Here is a 14,016-nt window from a genome sequence, read left to right on the forward strand (position 1 = left end):
TCAAGCCTTTTCTCATCTATTCACCTGTCCATTTGACTCTTTCTTTCAGCCAGAGCTTCTTTCCTGCTGATTTCCACCAGGTTACCTAAGACTGTATTATTTTGCAGTTTCCTCCCTTTTCTGTCTGTTTTTGTGCTCCTAGATGAGCATAATCCTTTCTGATCCCTCATTTTATTATTACATTACCATGTGTGAGCCTCATTTCTGATTGAATATCATCTCTGAGATGCTAGTCCTCTATGCCTATACAGATCACAAATGTCAAAGAACACAGAACCTAGATCCCGTCCACTGTCTTAGACCTGGCACATGTACTTGGGAAAGCCACTTTAGTTTGACCCCAGGTGTCCCTGACATCCAGGTTTAGATAGTGCGTATATAGTGTGGGCCATGTTCTAAGTGCTCCATACATATGAACTCATTGAATCTTCTACAATGCTAGGCGGTATGGAGTATTTTCCTCCCCAGTCACAGATCAGAAATTGAGGCACAGAGCAATAAGTGACTTGCTGGTCACACAACTTGTCAGTGACGAACCAGGTTTGACTCAGGAAGTTTGGCTCCAAAGCTGGTGCTATTAACCACCATGCTCTAAACAGTGTTTCAACATCTAATGTTTCTGCTTTCCATCTCCTCTCCAGATCCCGTGAGCTTCTTCTACAGTCCCAGTCTCCTTATTTGGCCACATTCTGACAAACCAGGAGAAAATAAGATTCCTTCTTGGATGCATGAAATCTCATGACTTACTTTTTACTCCCTGTGCTTTCATTTATTTATGCAAATTGAACTCAGTTCCTTCATCTTGATAGCTTGCCTCAGAGCCTTGCCTATGACTCCCTTTACCAAATATAGACGGACACTTGTAATCCTTTTTTTTTTTTAAAGAAAATGTAATTTTATTAATATTATTTTTTTTTCATTCTAGGATGTTGTTGCAGAGTTGGGAAGGAGGGGGAAAGAGGAAAGGGGAAAGGGAATGGGATGGAAGAAGGAGGAAGGAGGAGGGGCAGGATTGAGGCCTTTGGCAAGCCCCTCATTCCACAGGGGTGACTGGGGGGCTTCCAGCGGTGGTTTGGTCATAGCTGAGCTGGGTGCGGATGTTCGGGGTGGGGAGTGGCAAAAGCCCTCACCCTCCCCACCCCAGCTTGAGAACCCAGGGACCTTTATGCTGCAGCTTGGAGGTCATCGCTGGGCTGGTTGCATGCGCTGGGGAGGCATGGCTGAGGCCCAAGGTCCTGCACTGCCCTGGCCCAGGAAAGCCTGGGGCACTTCCTGCAGTGGCTCAGTCACTGCTGGGCTGGCTGCATGTATCAGGGGGACATGGCTGAGACCCTCGGCCCCCTATCACCCCAGCTTGGGAGGCTGGGGCACTTCCTGTGGCAGCTTGGTGGTCACTGCTGGGCGGGCTGCAGGTGTCAAAGGGGCATGGCTGAGGCCTGAGGCCCCCCACCGCCCCAGCTTAGAAGGTCCAGGGTGCTTCCTGTGGCAGCTTGGTGGTCATTGCTGGGTTGGCTGCACGTGTTGGGGGGACATGGGCAAGGCCTGAGTCCCCCTACTGCCCTGGTTTAGAAGCACCCAGGGCACTTCCTGCAGTGGCTTGGTGGTTGTCACTGGGCTGGCTGCATGTGTCAGGGAGGTCGTGGCTGAAGCCTGAGGTCCCCCACCACCCCAGCTGAGAGAGTCTGGGGTGCTTCCTGGTGGCTCAGTGGTCACCTTTGGGCTGGCTGCATGTGTGGGCGTCTGTGGCCGAGGCCTTTGTCCTCCACCCTTGGGACTGGTTGCGGATGTCAGGGGGCATTGCTGGAGTTCCCAGCTCTCCTCCCTTTCTGTTTTAGTAGCCCAGGGGACTTCCAGTCCTTCTAGGTGTTATAGGTGTTCTTTCGTGAGATGAGACCTTTGCTAGTGAGTATGAAACTTTGTCTCTGGTTGTGGGTACTTTGTTTTTTCTTTCATTTCTGTGTTGGATTATTTGCTGTTCCCACTATTTAAACTCTGCACTGGAACTAATTTGTTGTCCTTTGCTTACTTCTAAAATGGGGGAACTTTCTGTGGGGACCAGTAACTGAGCTCTGTGGTTGAGCTAAATTGCTGCTTTGCTGCTGATTCCTTAGGGAAAGCTTTTTGTGCAGCTCATGTTTTAATGGTTGACTTTATAGGTACTTCCAGCTCTCATGAGATCCAGTGAACCTGGGTTGTGTAGAAACTCTGGTCTGGGCCTGAGTCTTTTCATCAAACTGCATCCCATGCAACTCTATATTCCTGACCAGTCTCTTCTGAGTGGTCCTTTGCTGATTGGGGTGCAGATCTGAAGTCCTTGCTGTGTCCCAGTGTTCTCCTGGTGGGCCTGTCTCTTCTACCACCCATGCTGCAAACACTTATCATGGGATGGGCCATGTGCCTTTCCCTTGCGATGACTCACCGGCCTCTGAGTGGCTCCTTTTTCTCTGTTGTTCTGGCTCCTTCTCCTGTGTGGGTCCATGGGAACACTATTAGTGGTCTTGCTGGCCTGGAGTCCACCATGGCCCTCTTCTCCCCTGCCACCTCCAAGCAACTTAATCCGAAGGGCACAGCTGCAGCTTTTGCCAGCTCTTGCTCCATGTGCTCAGCAGCTCCAGCCTGGAAGCAGCCGTGGCTCAAAATGCTCAGAGCAGTTTTTTTTCTTTCTCTCATCATGGCTTCTCCCACCTTCATACACTCCATAGGTCTCTGTTCCTCTTCCCCTGAGTGCTAGCAGTCCCAGCTTGGGTGTTGTTGCTTTTTATAGTTGTATATTGGTTGATTTGTGGGAGAGAGTGATGCTGGGAGCTGTCTATTTCTGCCATCTAGACTGGAAGTCTATATGTAATCCTTTTACTGATATTTCTTGTCATGAGGTGCAGCTTCAGAGAGAAGCTCCTCTCAGGTTCCTCTGAAAATCTGAGCCCTCCTCTGAGTTCCCAACTCTTGAGATTCTAGAATGAAAGTCCTTATTTTCCTCTTTGAGTCACTGGATGACCATTACACAATTTAAGTCATGTTAAAGCACAGAGGACTACTTGTAATCTCTTACCTTCTCAATCAGGGCTGAAAATAAAGCACACAATGAGGAGACTCTTAATCAGAAAAGCTGGTATGGTAGCAAAGAAAGGAGCACAGAAAATAGCATAAATCTACACATTTTAAATGACTGAATAAAATGTGCAATTTTCCAAGAATGAGCATTTGAACTTGATAATCCATTACTCATATGTTGTGCAAAAGTTTAGTGGCATGAGCATAAAAGTCTCTTCTTGGCCTGATGTCAAGCTACATAACTATTCTCCATAAAAGGACAGAACCCCTCTTTCCTACTTTTCCTTTGTTTTTATAGTGACTGGTATGGATTTGGTTGATGACTGAGTAGTTAACCCTGATTCTTCTTTTTCTTTTCCTCCCCCTTTCAATCCATCAGCTTAAAACAACCTTTCTTGTTTATAAAGACTTACAAGGCCTGGCCCCTGTCTTATTCTCTGACTTCGTATCTTCCTCTAACCTGCATACTCTACCCGCACTGGCTTGCTTCCTGTTCCATAAACATTCTTAAGTCATTTTTGACACCTTAGGGCCTCATCACTAGCTCTTTTCTCTCTTCAGCATGCTCTCTCACAATTTTCTCATGACTCATTCTTTCTTGTCAGTAGAAGCCTTCCTGGACAATCCAGTGTGAAAGAACTTTCCAGTGACTCTATCACATACCTTGTTTTAATTATCTTCATTGTACTTATTATAGTTACAAGACCCTAAATTGAGAATCTTTACCTAAATTTTAGTTGAGTTTACAAAACAGGAGGTGAAAGATACTTCAGTATTCTAAAGTGAGGTGTGAGACTACCTATGTAGAACATTTAAAGGGGGTGGTGGCAACTCTTGGCTAACCACCATCCTACAGTCTGTGAAAGGGATTAAACAGGTCAAGTGAAGTACTGGAGATTAAAAATATTTTTTCAGAGGGAATTGATGTGATATGAGCTCCTGCCTCTGGATACATGTACTGAAGAAGAAAGGGTGTGGGGGGGGGAGTGGAGTGCATCACCCTCTTTTCTGCCTGCTGGAGAGACTTAGTAAGACCATCCAGTGATCTTGACCTATGTCCTCTGAAATCATGAGACACAGATTGGCACTTAGAAATACCCAAAAGAAAGAGATGAGCTTCTTTGACAAAGAAGCAGGAAGAGGAGGCTGAGGTGAGAAAGGTATGGGCTCCCAGAACTAATTACCACAAAGGATGCATAAACGCTCCCTCTTGACCATGTGATGGTCACAGGAGAGAGTGCCAGCCTAGAGCCCTTTCAAATTCTACCAAAGAGGGTTATCTGTAGGGGAAAAGTGATCTGAAGAAGAGCTGGTCTTCTAGATTCTTAGCAACTGAGAGAGAAAATTTATGAGTCCATTTAGAGAAATATAGATCACTCACATCATAAATAGAGCAACAGAATTCATGAATTCATTCAGTGTAGTGGTTACATCACTGAGTTTGATTTTCCTTTAGTTTGCTCATTTTCTTACTTTATATTGCCTGTCTGCTATGACTAGAAGGTAAATTTGACTCAAGTAGGTGATTTTTCTATCTTTTCATGCATAGCTAGATCAGTATCTGCCATATAATTGGTATATTTGTTGAATAGGTAATTAATAAGTATTGATTGGTTGACTGAAATAGTTGAAGACTAGGAAAACACAGCCTCCATTCCCCTTCCCCAGGTGATATGCCACTAGTTCCTAGTACTGCGTAAGTATCCACTAATCAAACACAGCTATAACTATAACCATTAAAGAGTGGAAGGCAAAGCTGATGAAAAATACTTGAATCTAACAAGCAACCATTTCATCATTTTCTCTTAATTTTTCTTTCCTTTTTAAAAAAGGAAATTCTCATGGCAAATTATGTTCTATTACCAATATAACCATTAACTTAAGATGTTGTAAGTTTCAATGTACTTACACAGGTCAAATATTTTTATTGTAAAGGTCAATTTCATTCTTATTTTTATTTTTAAATATAACTTGATATATACAAAATAATATATGTAACATATATAAGTTGGTGTATAATGATATTGGTAATAACATTTTATCATATTATAAATAATTATAGAAAACTATCCAAAATATTAAATCTTAATACTAAAATAAATTTCAATTCTAATGAAGTTAATGCAAATATCTTCTTAACACACACATGCACAGAATTGCTTTCAGCTGTATACACATACCTATACATATAAACTTCATATATGTTTATATATACATGTGTATATATACATTTTATATATCATTCTAGTACATATGTGTGTATATTTATTTATGTTCAGCATATAATATTAAGTATACATTGCCTTCCCAAAATAAAGATAAAAAATTCATAGAATTTTAAACTAATTTAAACAATAGTACCAATTTAAGACAGCAAGAGGGAAAAGAGGAAGAAAAAGATACAAGACGGACAGAAAATAATTAACAAAATGGCAATAGGAAATCCTTCCCTATCATCAATTATTATTTTAAATGTAATGGATTAAACTCCCCAATCAAAATATACAAAGTGGCTGAATGGATTAAAAAAAAAAAGAAGAAGAAGAAGAAGATTCAACTATATGCTGTCTATAAGTCACTTTAAGTTTAGGGCACACACATATGTAATGATACTTCATGAAAATTGTAAAGATGAAGCTATTTCATGGAAATTGTAATCAAAAGAAGAGGGCAGAGATGGCTATACTTATATCAGACAAAGTAGACTTTAAATAAAAAACTGTCACAGGAGACAAAGAAGAACATTACACAATGATAAAAGAGTAAATTCCCAGGAAAATAAAACAATTGTAAATATATTCACCCAGCAAGAGAGCACCTGAATATATAAAGCAAATATTGACAGAACTGAAGGGAGAAATAGACAGCAATATAATAATAGTAGAATACTTCAGCACCATACTTTAACTAATGGAAAGAACATCCAGACCAAAAAAAAAATCATTAAGGAAACAGTGGACTTCAACACTATAGAGGAAATTGACCTAACAGATATATACAGAATGTTTCTCCAAACAGCAACAGATACACATTTTTTTAAAGCACACATGGAACATTCTTCAGGAAAGATCACATTCAGCCACAAAACAAGTTTAACAATTTTAAGATTGAAATCATACCAAGTATTTTTTCCAATCATAATGAAATGAAACTAGACATTAATTCAGAAGGAAAACTGGAAATTTTACAAATATGTGGAAATTGAACAGCACACTCTAACAACCAATGGAGCAAAAAAGAAACCAAAAGGGAAATTATAAAATATTTTGTAACAAATGAAAAGGAAAACACAACATACCAAAACTTATGCGATGCAGCAAAAGCAGTACTAAAAGGGAAGTTCACAGTATAAATGCCTACATTGAAAAAGAATAAAGATCTCAAATAAGCAATTAACCTCAAGGAACTAGAAGAAAAAGAACAAACTAAGCAGAAAGTTAGCATACAGAAGGAAATAATAAAGATGAGAGTAGAAATAAGTAAACTATATAGAAAAGCAATAAAAAAATCAATAAAACTGAGTTATTTTTAAAGATTAACATCATTGACAAACCTTTAGTTAGGCTTGCTAAAACCAGTAGAAATGAGACTCAAATAAATAAAATCAGAAAGGAAAGGAAGACATTACAATTGATGCCACAGAAATAAAAAGGATCATATGAGACTACTGTGAACAATTATAAACCAACAAACTGAATAACCTAAAAGAAATGGATAAATTCCTAAAATGTACAATTTGGCAAGACTGGATCAGGAAGAAATAGAAAATCTAAACAGACCTGTATAACTGGTAAGGAGATTGAATCAATAATCAAAAGCCTTCCACAAAGAAAAGCCCAGGATGGTTTCAGTAATGAATTCTACCAAATATTTAAAGAAGAATTATTGCCAACACTTCTCAAATTCTTCCAAAAAACTGAAGAGGACAGAATACTTCTAAACTCATTTTATGATGCCAGCATTACTGTGACACTAAAGCCAGACAAAGACACTACAAGAAAAGAAAACTACAAGCTAGTATCCCTGATGAAGGCAGATGCAAAACTCCTCAACAACATACTAGTAAGCAGAACTCAACAACACATTAAAAGAATCATACACCATGACTAAGTGGGATTTATCCTGGAATACAAGGATTGTTCAACATATAAAAATTAATGATGTGATACATCACATCAGTACAATGAAGGATAAAAATCATATGATCATCTCAATACATATAGAAAAGCATTTGAAAAGATTCAATACTCTTTCAAGATAAAAACTCTCAACCAACTAGGAATAAAAGGAAATTACCTCAACATAATATGTGTCATATATGATAACCCCAAAGCTAACATTATACTCAATGGTGAAAATCTGAAAGATTTTTCTGTAAGATCAAGAACAGGTAAAGGATGCCCACTTTTGCCGCTTCTACTTAACGTAGTACTAGAAGTTCTGGCTAGAGGAATTAGGCATGAAAAAGAAATAAAAGGCATCTAAATCCAAAAGGAACAAGTAAAATTATCTGTTTGCAGATGACATGATCTTATCCATAAAAAACTGTAAAGACTCTACACACACAAAACTGTTAGAACTAATAAAGAAATTTAGTAAAATTTCAGGATACACAATCAACATACAAAAATCAGTTGTGCTTCTATACACTAACAACAAACTATGCAAAAAAGAAATTAAGAAAAATTTCCCATTTACAATAGCATTAAAAAGAATAAAAGACTTAAACTTAACTAAGGAGGTAAAAACTTACACACTGAAAACATCAAAATCTTGATGAAAGAAATAAGAAAAGACACAAATAAATGGAAAGATATTCTTTGTTCATAGATTGGAAGACAATATTGTTAAAATATTTTTACTACCCAAAGTGATTTACAGATTCAATGCAATCCCTATCAAAATCCCAACAACATTTTGTACAGAAGTAAAAAAAAAATCCCCCAGTTCATACAGAACCACAGAGGACCCCCAAAAGCCAAAACAATCTTGAGAAAGGAGAACAAAGCTGGAGGCATCACATGATCTGATTTTAAAATATATTACATAGCTACAGTAATTAAAACAGTATAGTACTGGAATAAAGATAGACATATAGATCAATGGAACAAAAGAGAGAGCCCAGAAATAAACCCACTCATATATAGTCAACTAATCACTGACAAAGGTGCCAAGAATACACAATGGAGAAAGGGTAGTCTCTTCAACAAATGATGCTGTCAAAACTGTATATCCAAATGAAAAAGTATAAAATTGGACCCTTATCTTAAACCATACACAAAAATCGCTCAAATTAAATTAAAGATTAAACATAAAACCTGCAAGTACAAAAATTCTAGCAGAAGACATAGAGGAAAGTCTTTATCACATTTGTCTTGGAATGAGATTTTGGATATGACACTGAAAGCACAGACAGCAAAAGATGAGCAAGATAGACAAGTGAGACTAAATTGAACTAAAAGTCTATTGCATAGCAAAGGAAACAATCAGAAGAGTGAAAAGACAACCTAAAAAATATGAAAAAATATTTGTAAACCTCATTTAAGTATTTAAATGAGGTTAATATCCAAAATACATAAGGTAATCCTACAACTTAGTAGCAAAACAAAACAAAACAAAAACAGCCTGATTTAAAAATGGGCAAAATATCTGAACAGACATTTCTCCAGAGAAGACATACAAATGGCCAACAGGTATATGAAAAGATTTTCATCATCACTAATCATCAGGAAAATGCAAATCAAAACTACAACAAGATATCACTGCATACCTGTTAGAACTGTTGTTATCAAAAAAAGAAAAAAACAACAGATAGGTATTGGTGAGGATGTGGAGAAATTGCAACCCTGTACACTGTTGGTGGGAACGTAAATTAGTACTGTATATAAGTAGTAAGTTATGGGAAAACTGTATGAAGTTTGTTAAACAAAAAATATACTTACCATATAATCCAGCAATCCAACTTCTGGGCATCCTAAAGACTTGAAATTATGTCAAAGAGATAGCTGCACTCCTTCACAGGAACCAAGATATGGAATCAACTTAAGTGTTCATCAGCAGATGAATGGATAAAGAAAATGTGGTATACATACCAATGTACTATAAATCAGCTTTATAAAAGAAGGAAATTCTATCATTTACAACAACATGGATAAACCTAGAGGACATTATACTAAGTAAAATAATCCAGGCATATAAAGACAAAAACTACAGGTTCCACTTATAAGGAATCTAAATAAACCAAACTGATAGAATCAGAGAGTAGAATCATGATTACCAGAGACTGGAAGGAGGGGATGGAGGAAATGGGAGATGTCAGTCAAAGGTACAAAGTTATAGTTAGTCAGGAGAAGTCAATGATAAGTATTTAAGCTGATAGATATGTCAGCTTGATTTAATCACTCCAAACTCTATACATATATCATAACATCACTGTGTACCCCATAATTATATATTATTATAATTTGTAAATAAATTCATTAAATCAATGTGATTAGTTTTAAATCAAGCATTTTATAAACTTATTAGCCTAATAAATGAGATTATAAAAACTAACTAGCATGAGTCATCCTTACTAATTTCAAATGTTTCTTAAATAAATCATAATTTAAATTAGAGCTTTAATCAATTTTATTAATATATAAATATTATATTCTGGCTCTTCCCATTTTACCTACCTATAGTCAGAAAATCTGTCATTATAGAAGATTATTGACAAGCCAATGATTGTTATAGACTATAAAAGATAAGAAAACAAAAAATGCTTGAACTGTTTTAGATACTCCACACTCAGTGTTTGGTTAGCATCTATAATCTGTAATGGTTGGTGGGAAAAATATATGTGAACCAAGACTGATATAGTTTGGATGTGTTGCCCTCCCCAAAGCTTATGTTGAAGTCTGATCCCCAATGTGACAGTGTTGGGAGCTGTTTGGGTCTTGGGGGGCAGATCCCTCATGAATAGATTAATACCCTCCCTGGGAGTGGGAGTAGTGAGTGAATTCTCACTCTATTAGTTCCTGTGAGAGCTGGTTATTTAAAGGACCCTGGCACATCACCCCCTCTTGCTTCCTCTTACCGTGTGATCTGCTTGCAACTGCTGGCTGCCCTTACATTTTCTGCCATGAGTAGAAGCAGCCTGTGGCCTGCACCAGATGCAGCTGCCCCAGAATCATGAGCCAAATAAACTTATTTTCTTTATAAATTACCCAGTTTGGGGTTTTTTTTATATATAAGGAACAGAAATGGATTAATACGAAGACAAAACCATTGTATTAGTTCACTTCTGTTGCTTATAACAGAATACCTGAAACTGAATGATTTATAAAGAATTGAAATTTATTTCTTATAGTTTTGGAAGCTAGGAAGTCCATGGCCTGAGGAATGTATCTGGTAAGAACCTTCTGGGTGGGAACTCTCTACAGGGTCCAGTGGTGATGCAGGATATCACATGGCAAGAGAAATGGGCTGAGCAAGTGTGCTAACCTTCTCACTAACTCCTGATAAAGCCATCAGAGCCACTCCCATGACAACCCATTAAACCATCAACCCATAATTCCACAAATGGATCAATCTATTCACGAAGGCACAGTCCTCCTTATCCAATTGCCTCTTAAAGGACCCACAATCTACCACCGTATTGGGGGTTAAGTTCCAACATGAGGTTGGGGGACATTCAAACCACAGCACCCATAGTTGGAATATCAGCATTTTTTCCCTTAAGTTTTCTAAAACTCAGCTTATATACATAGAGACATCAGAGTTTTTACATTTATATTGTAGTATTGGTAATTGTAAATATTCTTTTTCCTAGGATCAAAAGAAATTCTATAAAATGCAATAACAATCTATAAAACTTTGAAGAAAATGTAAATAGTCATATACATATTAAAATATGCTCTGGATCATAAGAAGGCCAAAATGCAAAGACATTATTTTTTTATAAAGTTAGTAGGAGTGATGTATAAGAATTAGTGTAAATTATAAGTAAAAAACTATTGAGACTTTTGGAAATTCTTGGGAACAGCATAGATATGTTCATAAAAAAATGTTTCCAATATGAATGTACATCATTCCGCAGGTAATATACAGAAAATTAAATGTAACAAACTCTTGTCTTACTCACTTTGTCTTCAGTGATTGATGCATAATGGACCTTCAGTAAATGTTTTATGAATGAATGAATGGTTGTCTCAGTTGATTTATATCATGAAGCTAATGAGACCAAGTTCATGTTCATTCAACTGAACATATGTGTTTCTTGGCACCAAAACACACTGTATTTTCATTCCCAGCCAGAAGCCCACTGTATACTGTATACTTATTTTCATCACCCCGGTTACTCATTGGTCACCTAAGAAACTGAGCCAGAGAATGCTTTCAATTTAACATAATTTATCACAACTTTTCAACAAATGTTAATGGCTTCAGTTTCATATACCAAGACAAGGATAAGCATATAAGCACGTATATCTATCTATCTATCTATCTATCTATCTATCTATCTATCTATCTATCTATCTATCTATCTATCTATCTATCTATCTATTAGAGACAGAGACAGAGACAGAGAGACAGAGAGATTTACATAGAGATAGACACAATGAATATATATATGAATATTGTGTATGTCTATAAATTTAAGATATGTGTGAGTCAATGTTATTAATTGTATGAGTTACTATGATTGTAGTGGGAAAAATTTAGGACCCATTATGATAGACCCAATACATATTATTGGATTTTGAGTGTGTATTCCAAAGGGATCCTGCTGAAGAGCTAAATATGTTTAAAACTAATAAAAATAAAAGGTGTTTAAAAAATTATGTTGAAGCTTTTTACACAACCACTTTAATTACACTTTCTGTGAAGATTTGTATGCTTCCAAAGGAATACAGTAATTTGTGCATTTCCTATTTTTAATCATTCATTGTTCTAGTTAACTATTATGAGTGTATGCCAATTCCTAAAAGAGCCATGCAGAGATAGTAGGTGCAATTGTGTTGTTCTCAAAATAAATTAATGGTTAAAGCAAATATTTAACAACTGTCAAATACTGGATTCCATGTAGAAAAACTAATATTGTATGGCTCTGGTAAATTAAAACTTCAACCCAAACCTTCCTTCTGTGTTTTATGATTAGAAAACCAAGTGAGGAACTTCTCTGGGCAGCCTGGCTAGTTTAAGAACCCACCCGTTTTCTCCTTTTGAAAATATATTTTTCAAGTTAGTATGTTTAAGTAAGGGATTTAGGTAACTCAAAAAGCTAGAACTAATTTGTATACTAAAGAATACCCATTCGTATTTAAATATTACCATGTGTATTTGTGATACACTGTAATGTGATAAATGGCTTATAAGGCATTAATTGTACATAATATGCACTGAAAAACAATTGGGTTCAGGGTATGCAAAGAAGACATCACCTGAGGAATGACCATACTCATGGGTTACCTATAAACCTCATGTCCAATGACCTTTATGTTTGCTCCTCATAAGCCACCCACCATCATGGCTTCATGCTGACCTGATGAGTGTTCAGAAGAACAATACTAAAATGTTATATTTCAGGCATTCGGCTCTTTTATCACCAGTTCCCACTCTATTAGTCCCATCACAATAGTCTTCAGTCTTTCAGGAACATTTATTCCCTTGAATTTAGTCTTCTCTTCCCACTGTTACCTTCCCTATGCAAATTAAATTCCATGTTCCATCATTTCAAATACTCACTTCCTAGTTCCTCAGCCCTCTTCTCCTATTGTGCTTCAGTCTGTGTTCTTAGGAAGACCCAGTCTTGGCTCGGTCTAATTCTTCACCTTTTCTGAAATGATACCCACACTGCTGCTCCTATTCCTCTAAAGAAATTTCATACAATCTTGCAGATTGGTGCCATCCTAAGTGCATGAATTTCAACCTCAACTTAGACTTGTGACAATCCTATTTTTTTTCTCCAAAACATTTGAAAGTTTCTCTTTCATTCTTAAATCCAACCCCATCACTCATTCTCACTTTCATCAGTTGACCTTGCTTTTAGCTTCGCAAGGAAAAGAGAAGCCGTCAAAGTAGAATAGCCTCATTCTCCTGTTCAGAATACTGATTGCCCTACCATGCTTTCCTCCTGAGACTGTGGAACAGCGTCTCCTCCATGACTAACTTTTCTGTTAGGGGAATACCATTTTCTCCCACCTTCTTAGGGTACCATGGAGCAATTGCTAGCCTCCTTTTCTACAGTATCCTCAATACCTCTTTCTGTGAGTTATTCTCACAAATAATAAAATGATCAAATCTTCCCAAAATGAAAAGGAAAGAGATAAAAAATGTCTCTGGGCGTTTTTTTGTTTTTGTTTATTGTGGACACTACCCCTTCTCTTTGCACCCTTTACTAGCTAACTTTTTAAAAACAATAGTCTTCTTGCTATTCCTCGCCTCCCATTTACCCCTTGATCCATCCATAGTCTGGCTTCTGCCTTCACTACATCACTGAAAGGACTCTCACCCAAGTCATAAATGTACATTATGTTAGTCAAGATTCTAGCAGGAAAGAGAGGAGACACAAGTTGGGATAATGTGAGGAGAATTTGATAAAAAGATGATTAGAGATGACAGATAAAGAATAGGGAACTCTCAAGGGATAGAGCAATACTCCAGAGCTAATAACTGCGGGAAGCTATTTCCAGTCCTAGCCCAAAGGAGTAAGGAGACAGAAACCGTGACCTAAAGTCAACTAATGCACGTCTTGAGGCAAATCCACAGAAAAGCTGAGTGGAATAAAAATCCCCACGCACTCTCCCCTCTCCTTTCCTCCCTCTCATCTCTGCCAGTGCTCAGCATTGGTCTAACTCAAACAGAAGACAGAATGCAGGAGAGATCATCGAGGCCATCCCTGCTGCTCAAACTCCTGGGTCATAGAGACAGATAAAGAAGGATAGGGACAAACAGAAGATAACCAACACAACCTTCCTGCTA

This window comes from Cynocephalus volans, chromosome 1 (assembly GCF_027409185.1).
Source record: "Cynocephalus volans isolate mCynVol1 chromosome 1, mCynVol1.pri, whole genome shotgun sequence".
Lineage (NCBI taxonomy): Eukaryota > Metazoa > Chordata > Mammalia > Dermoptera > Cynocephalidae > Cynocephalus > Cynocephalus volans.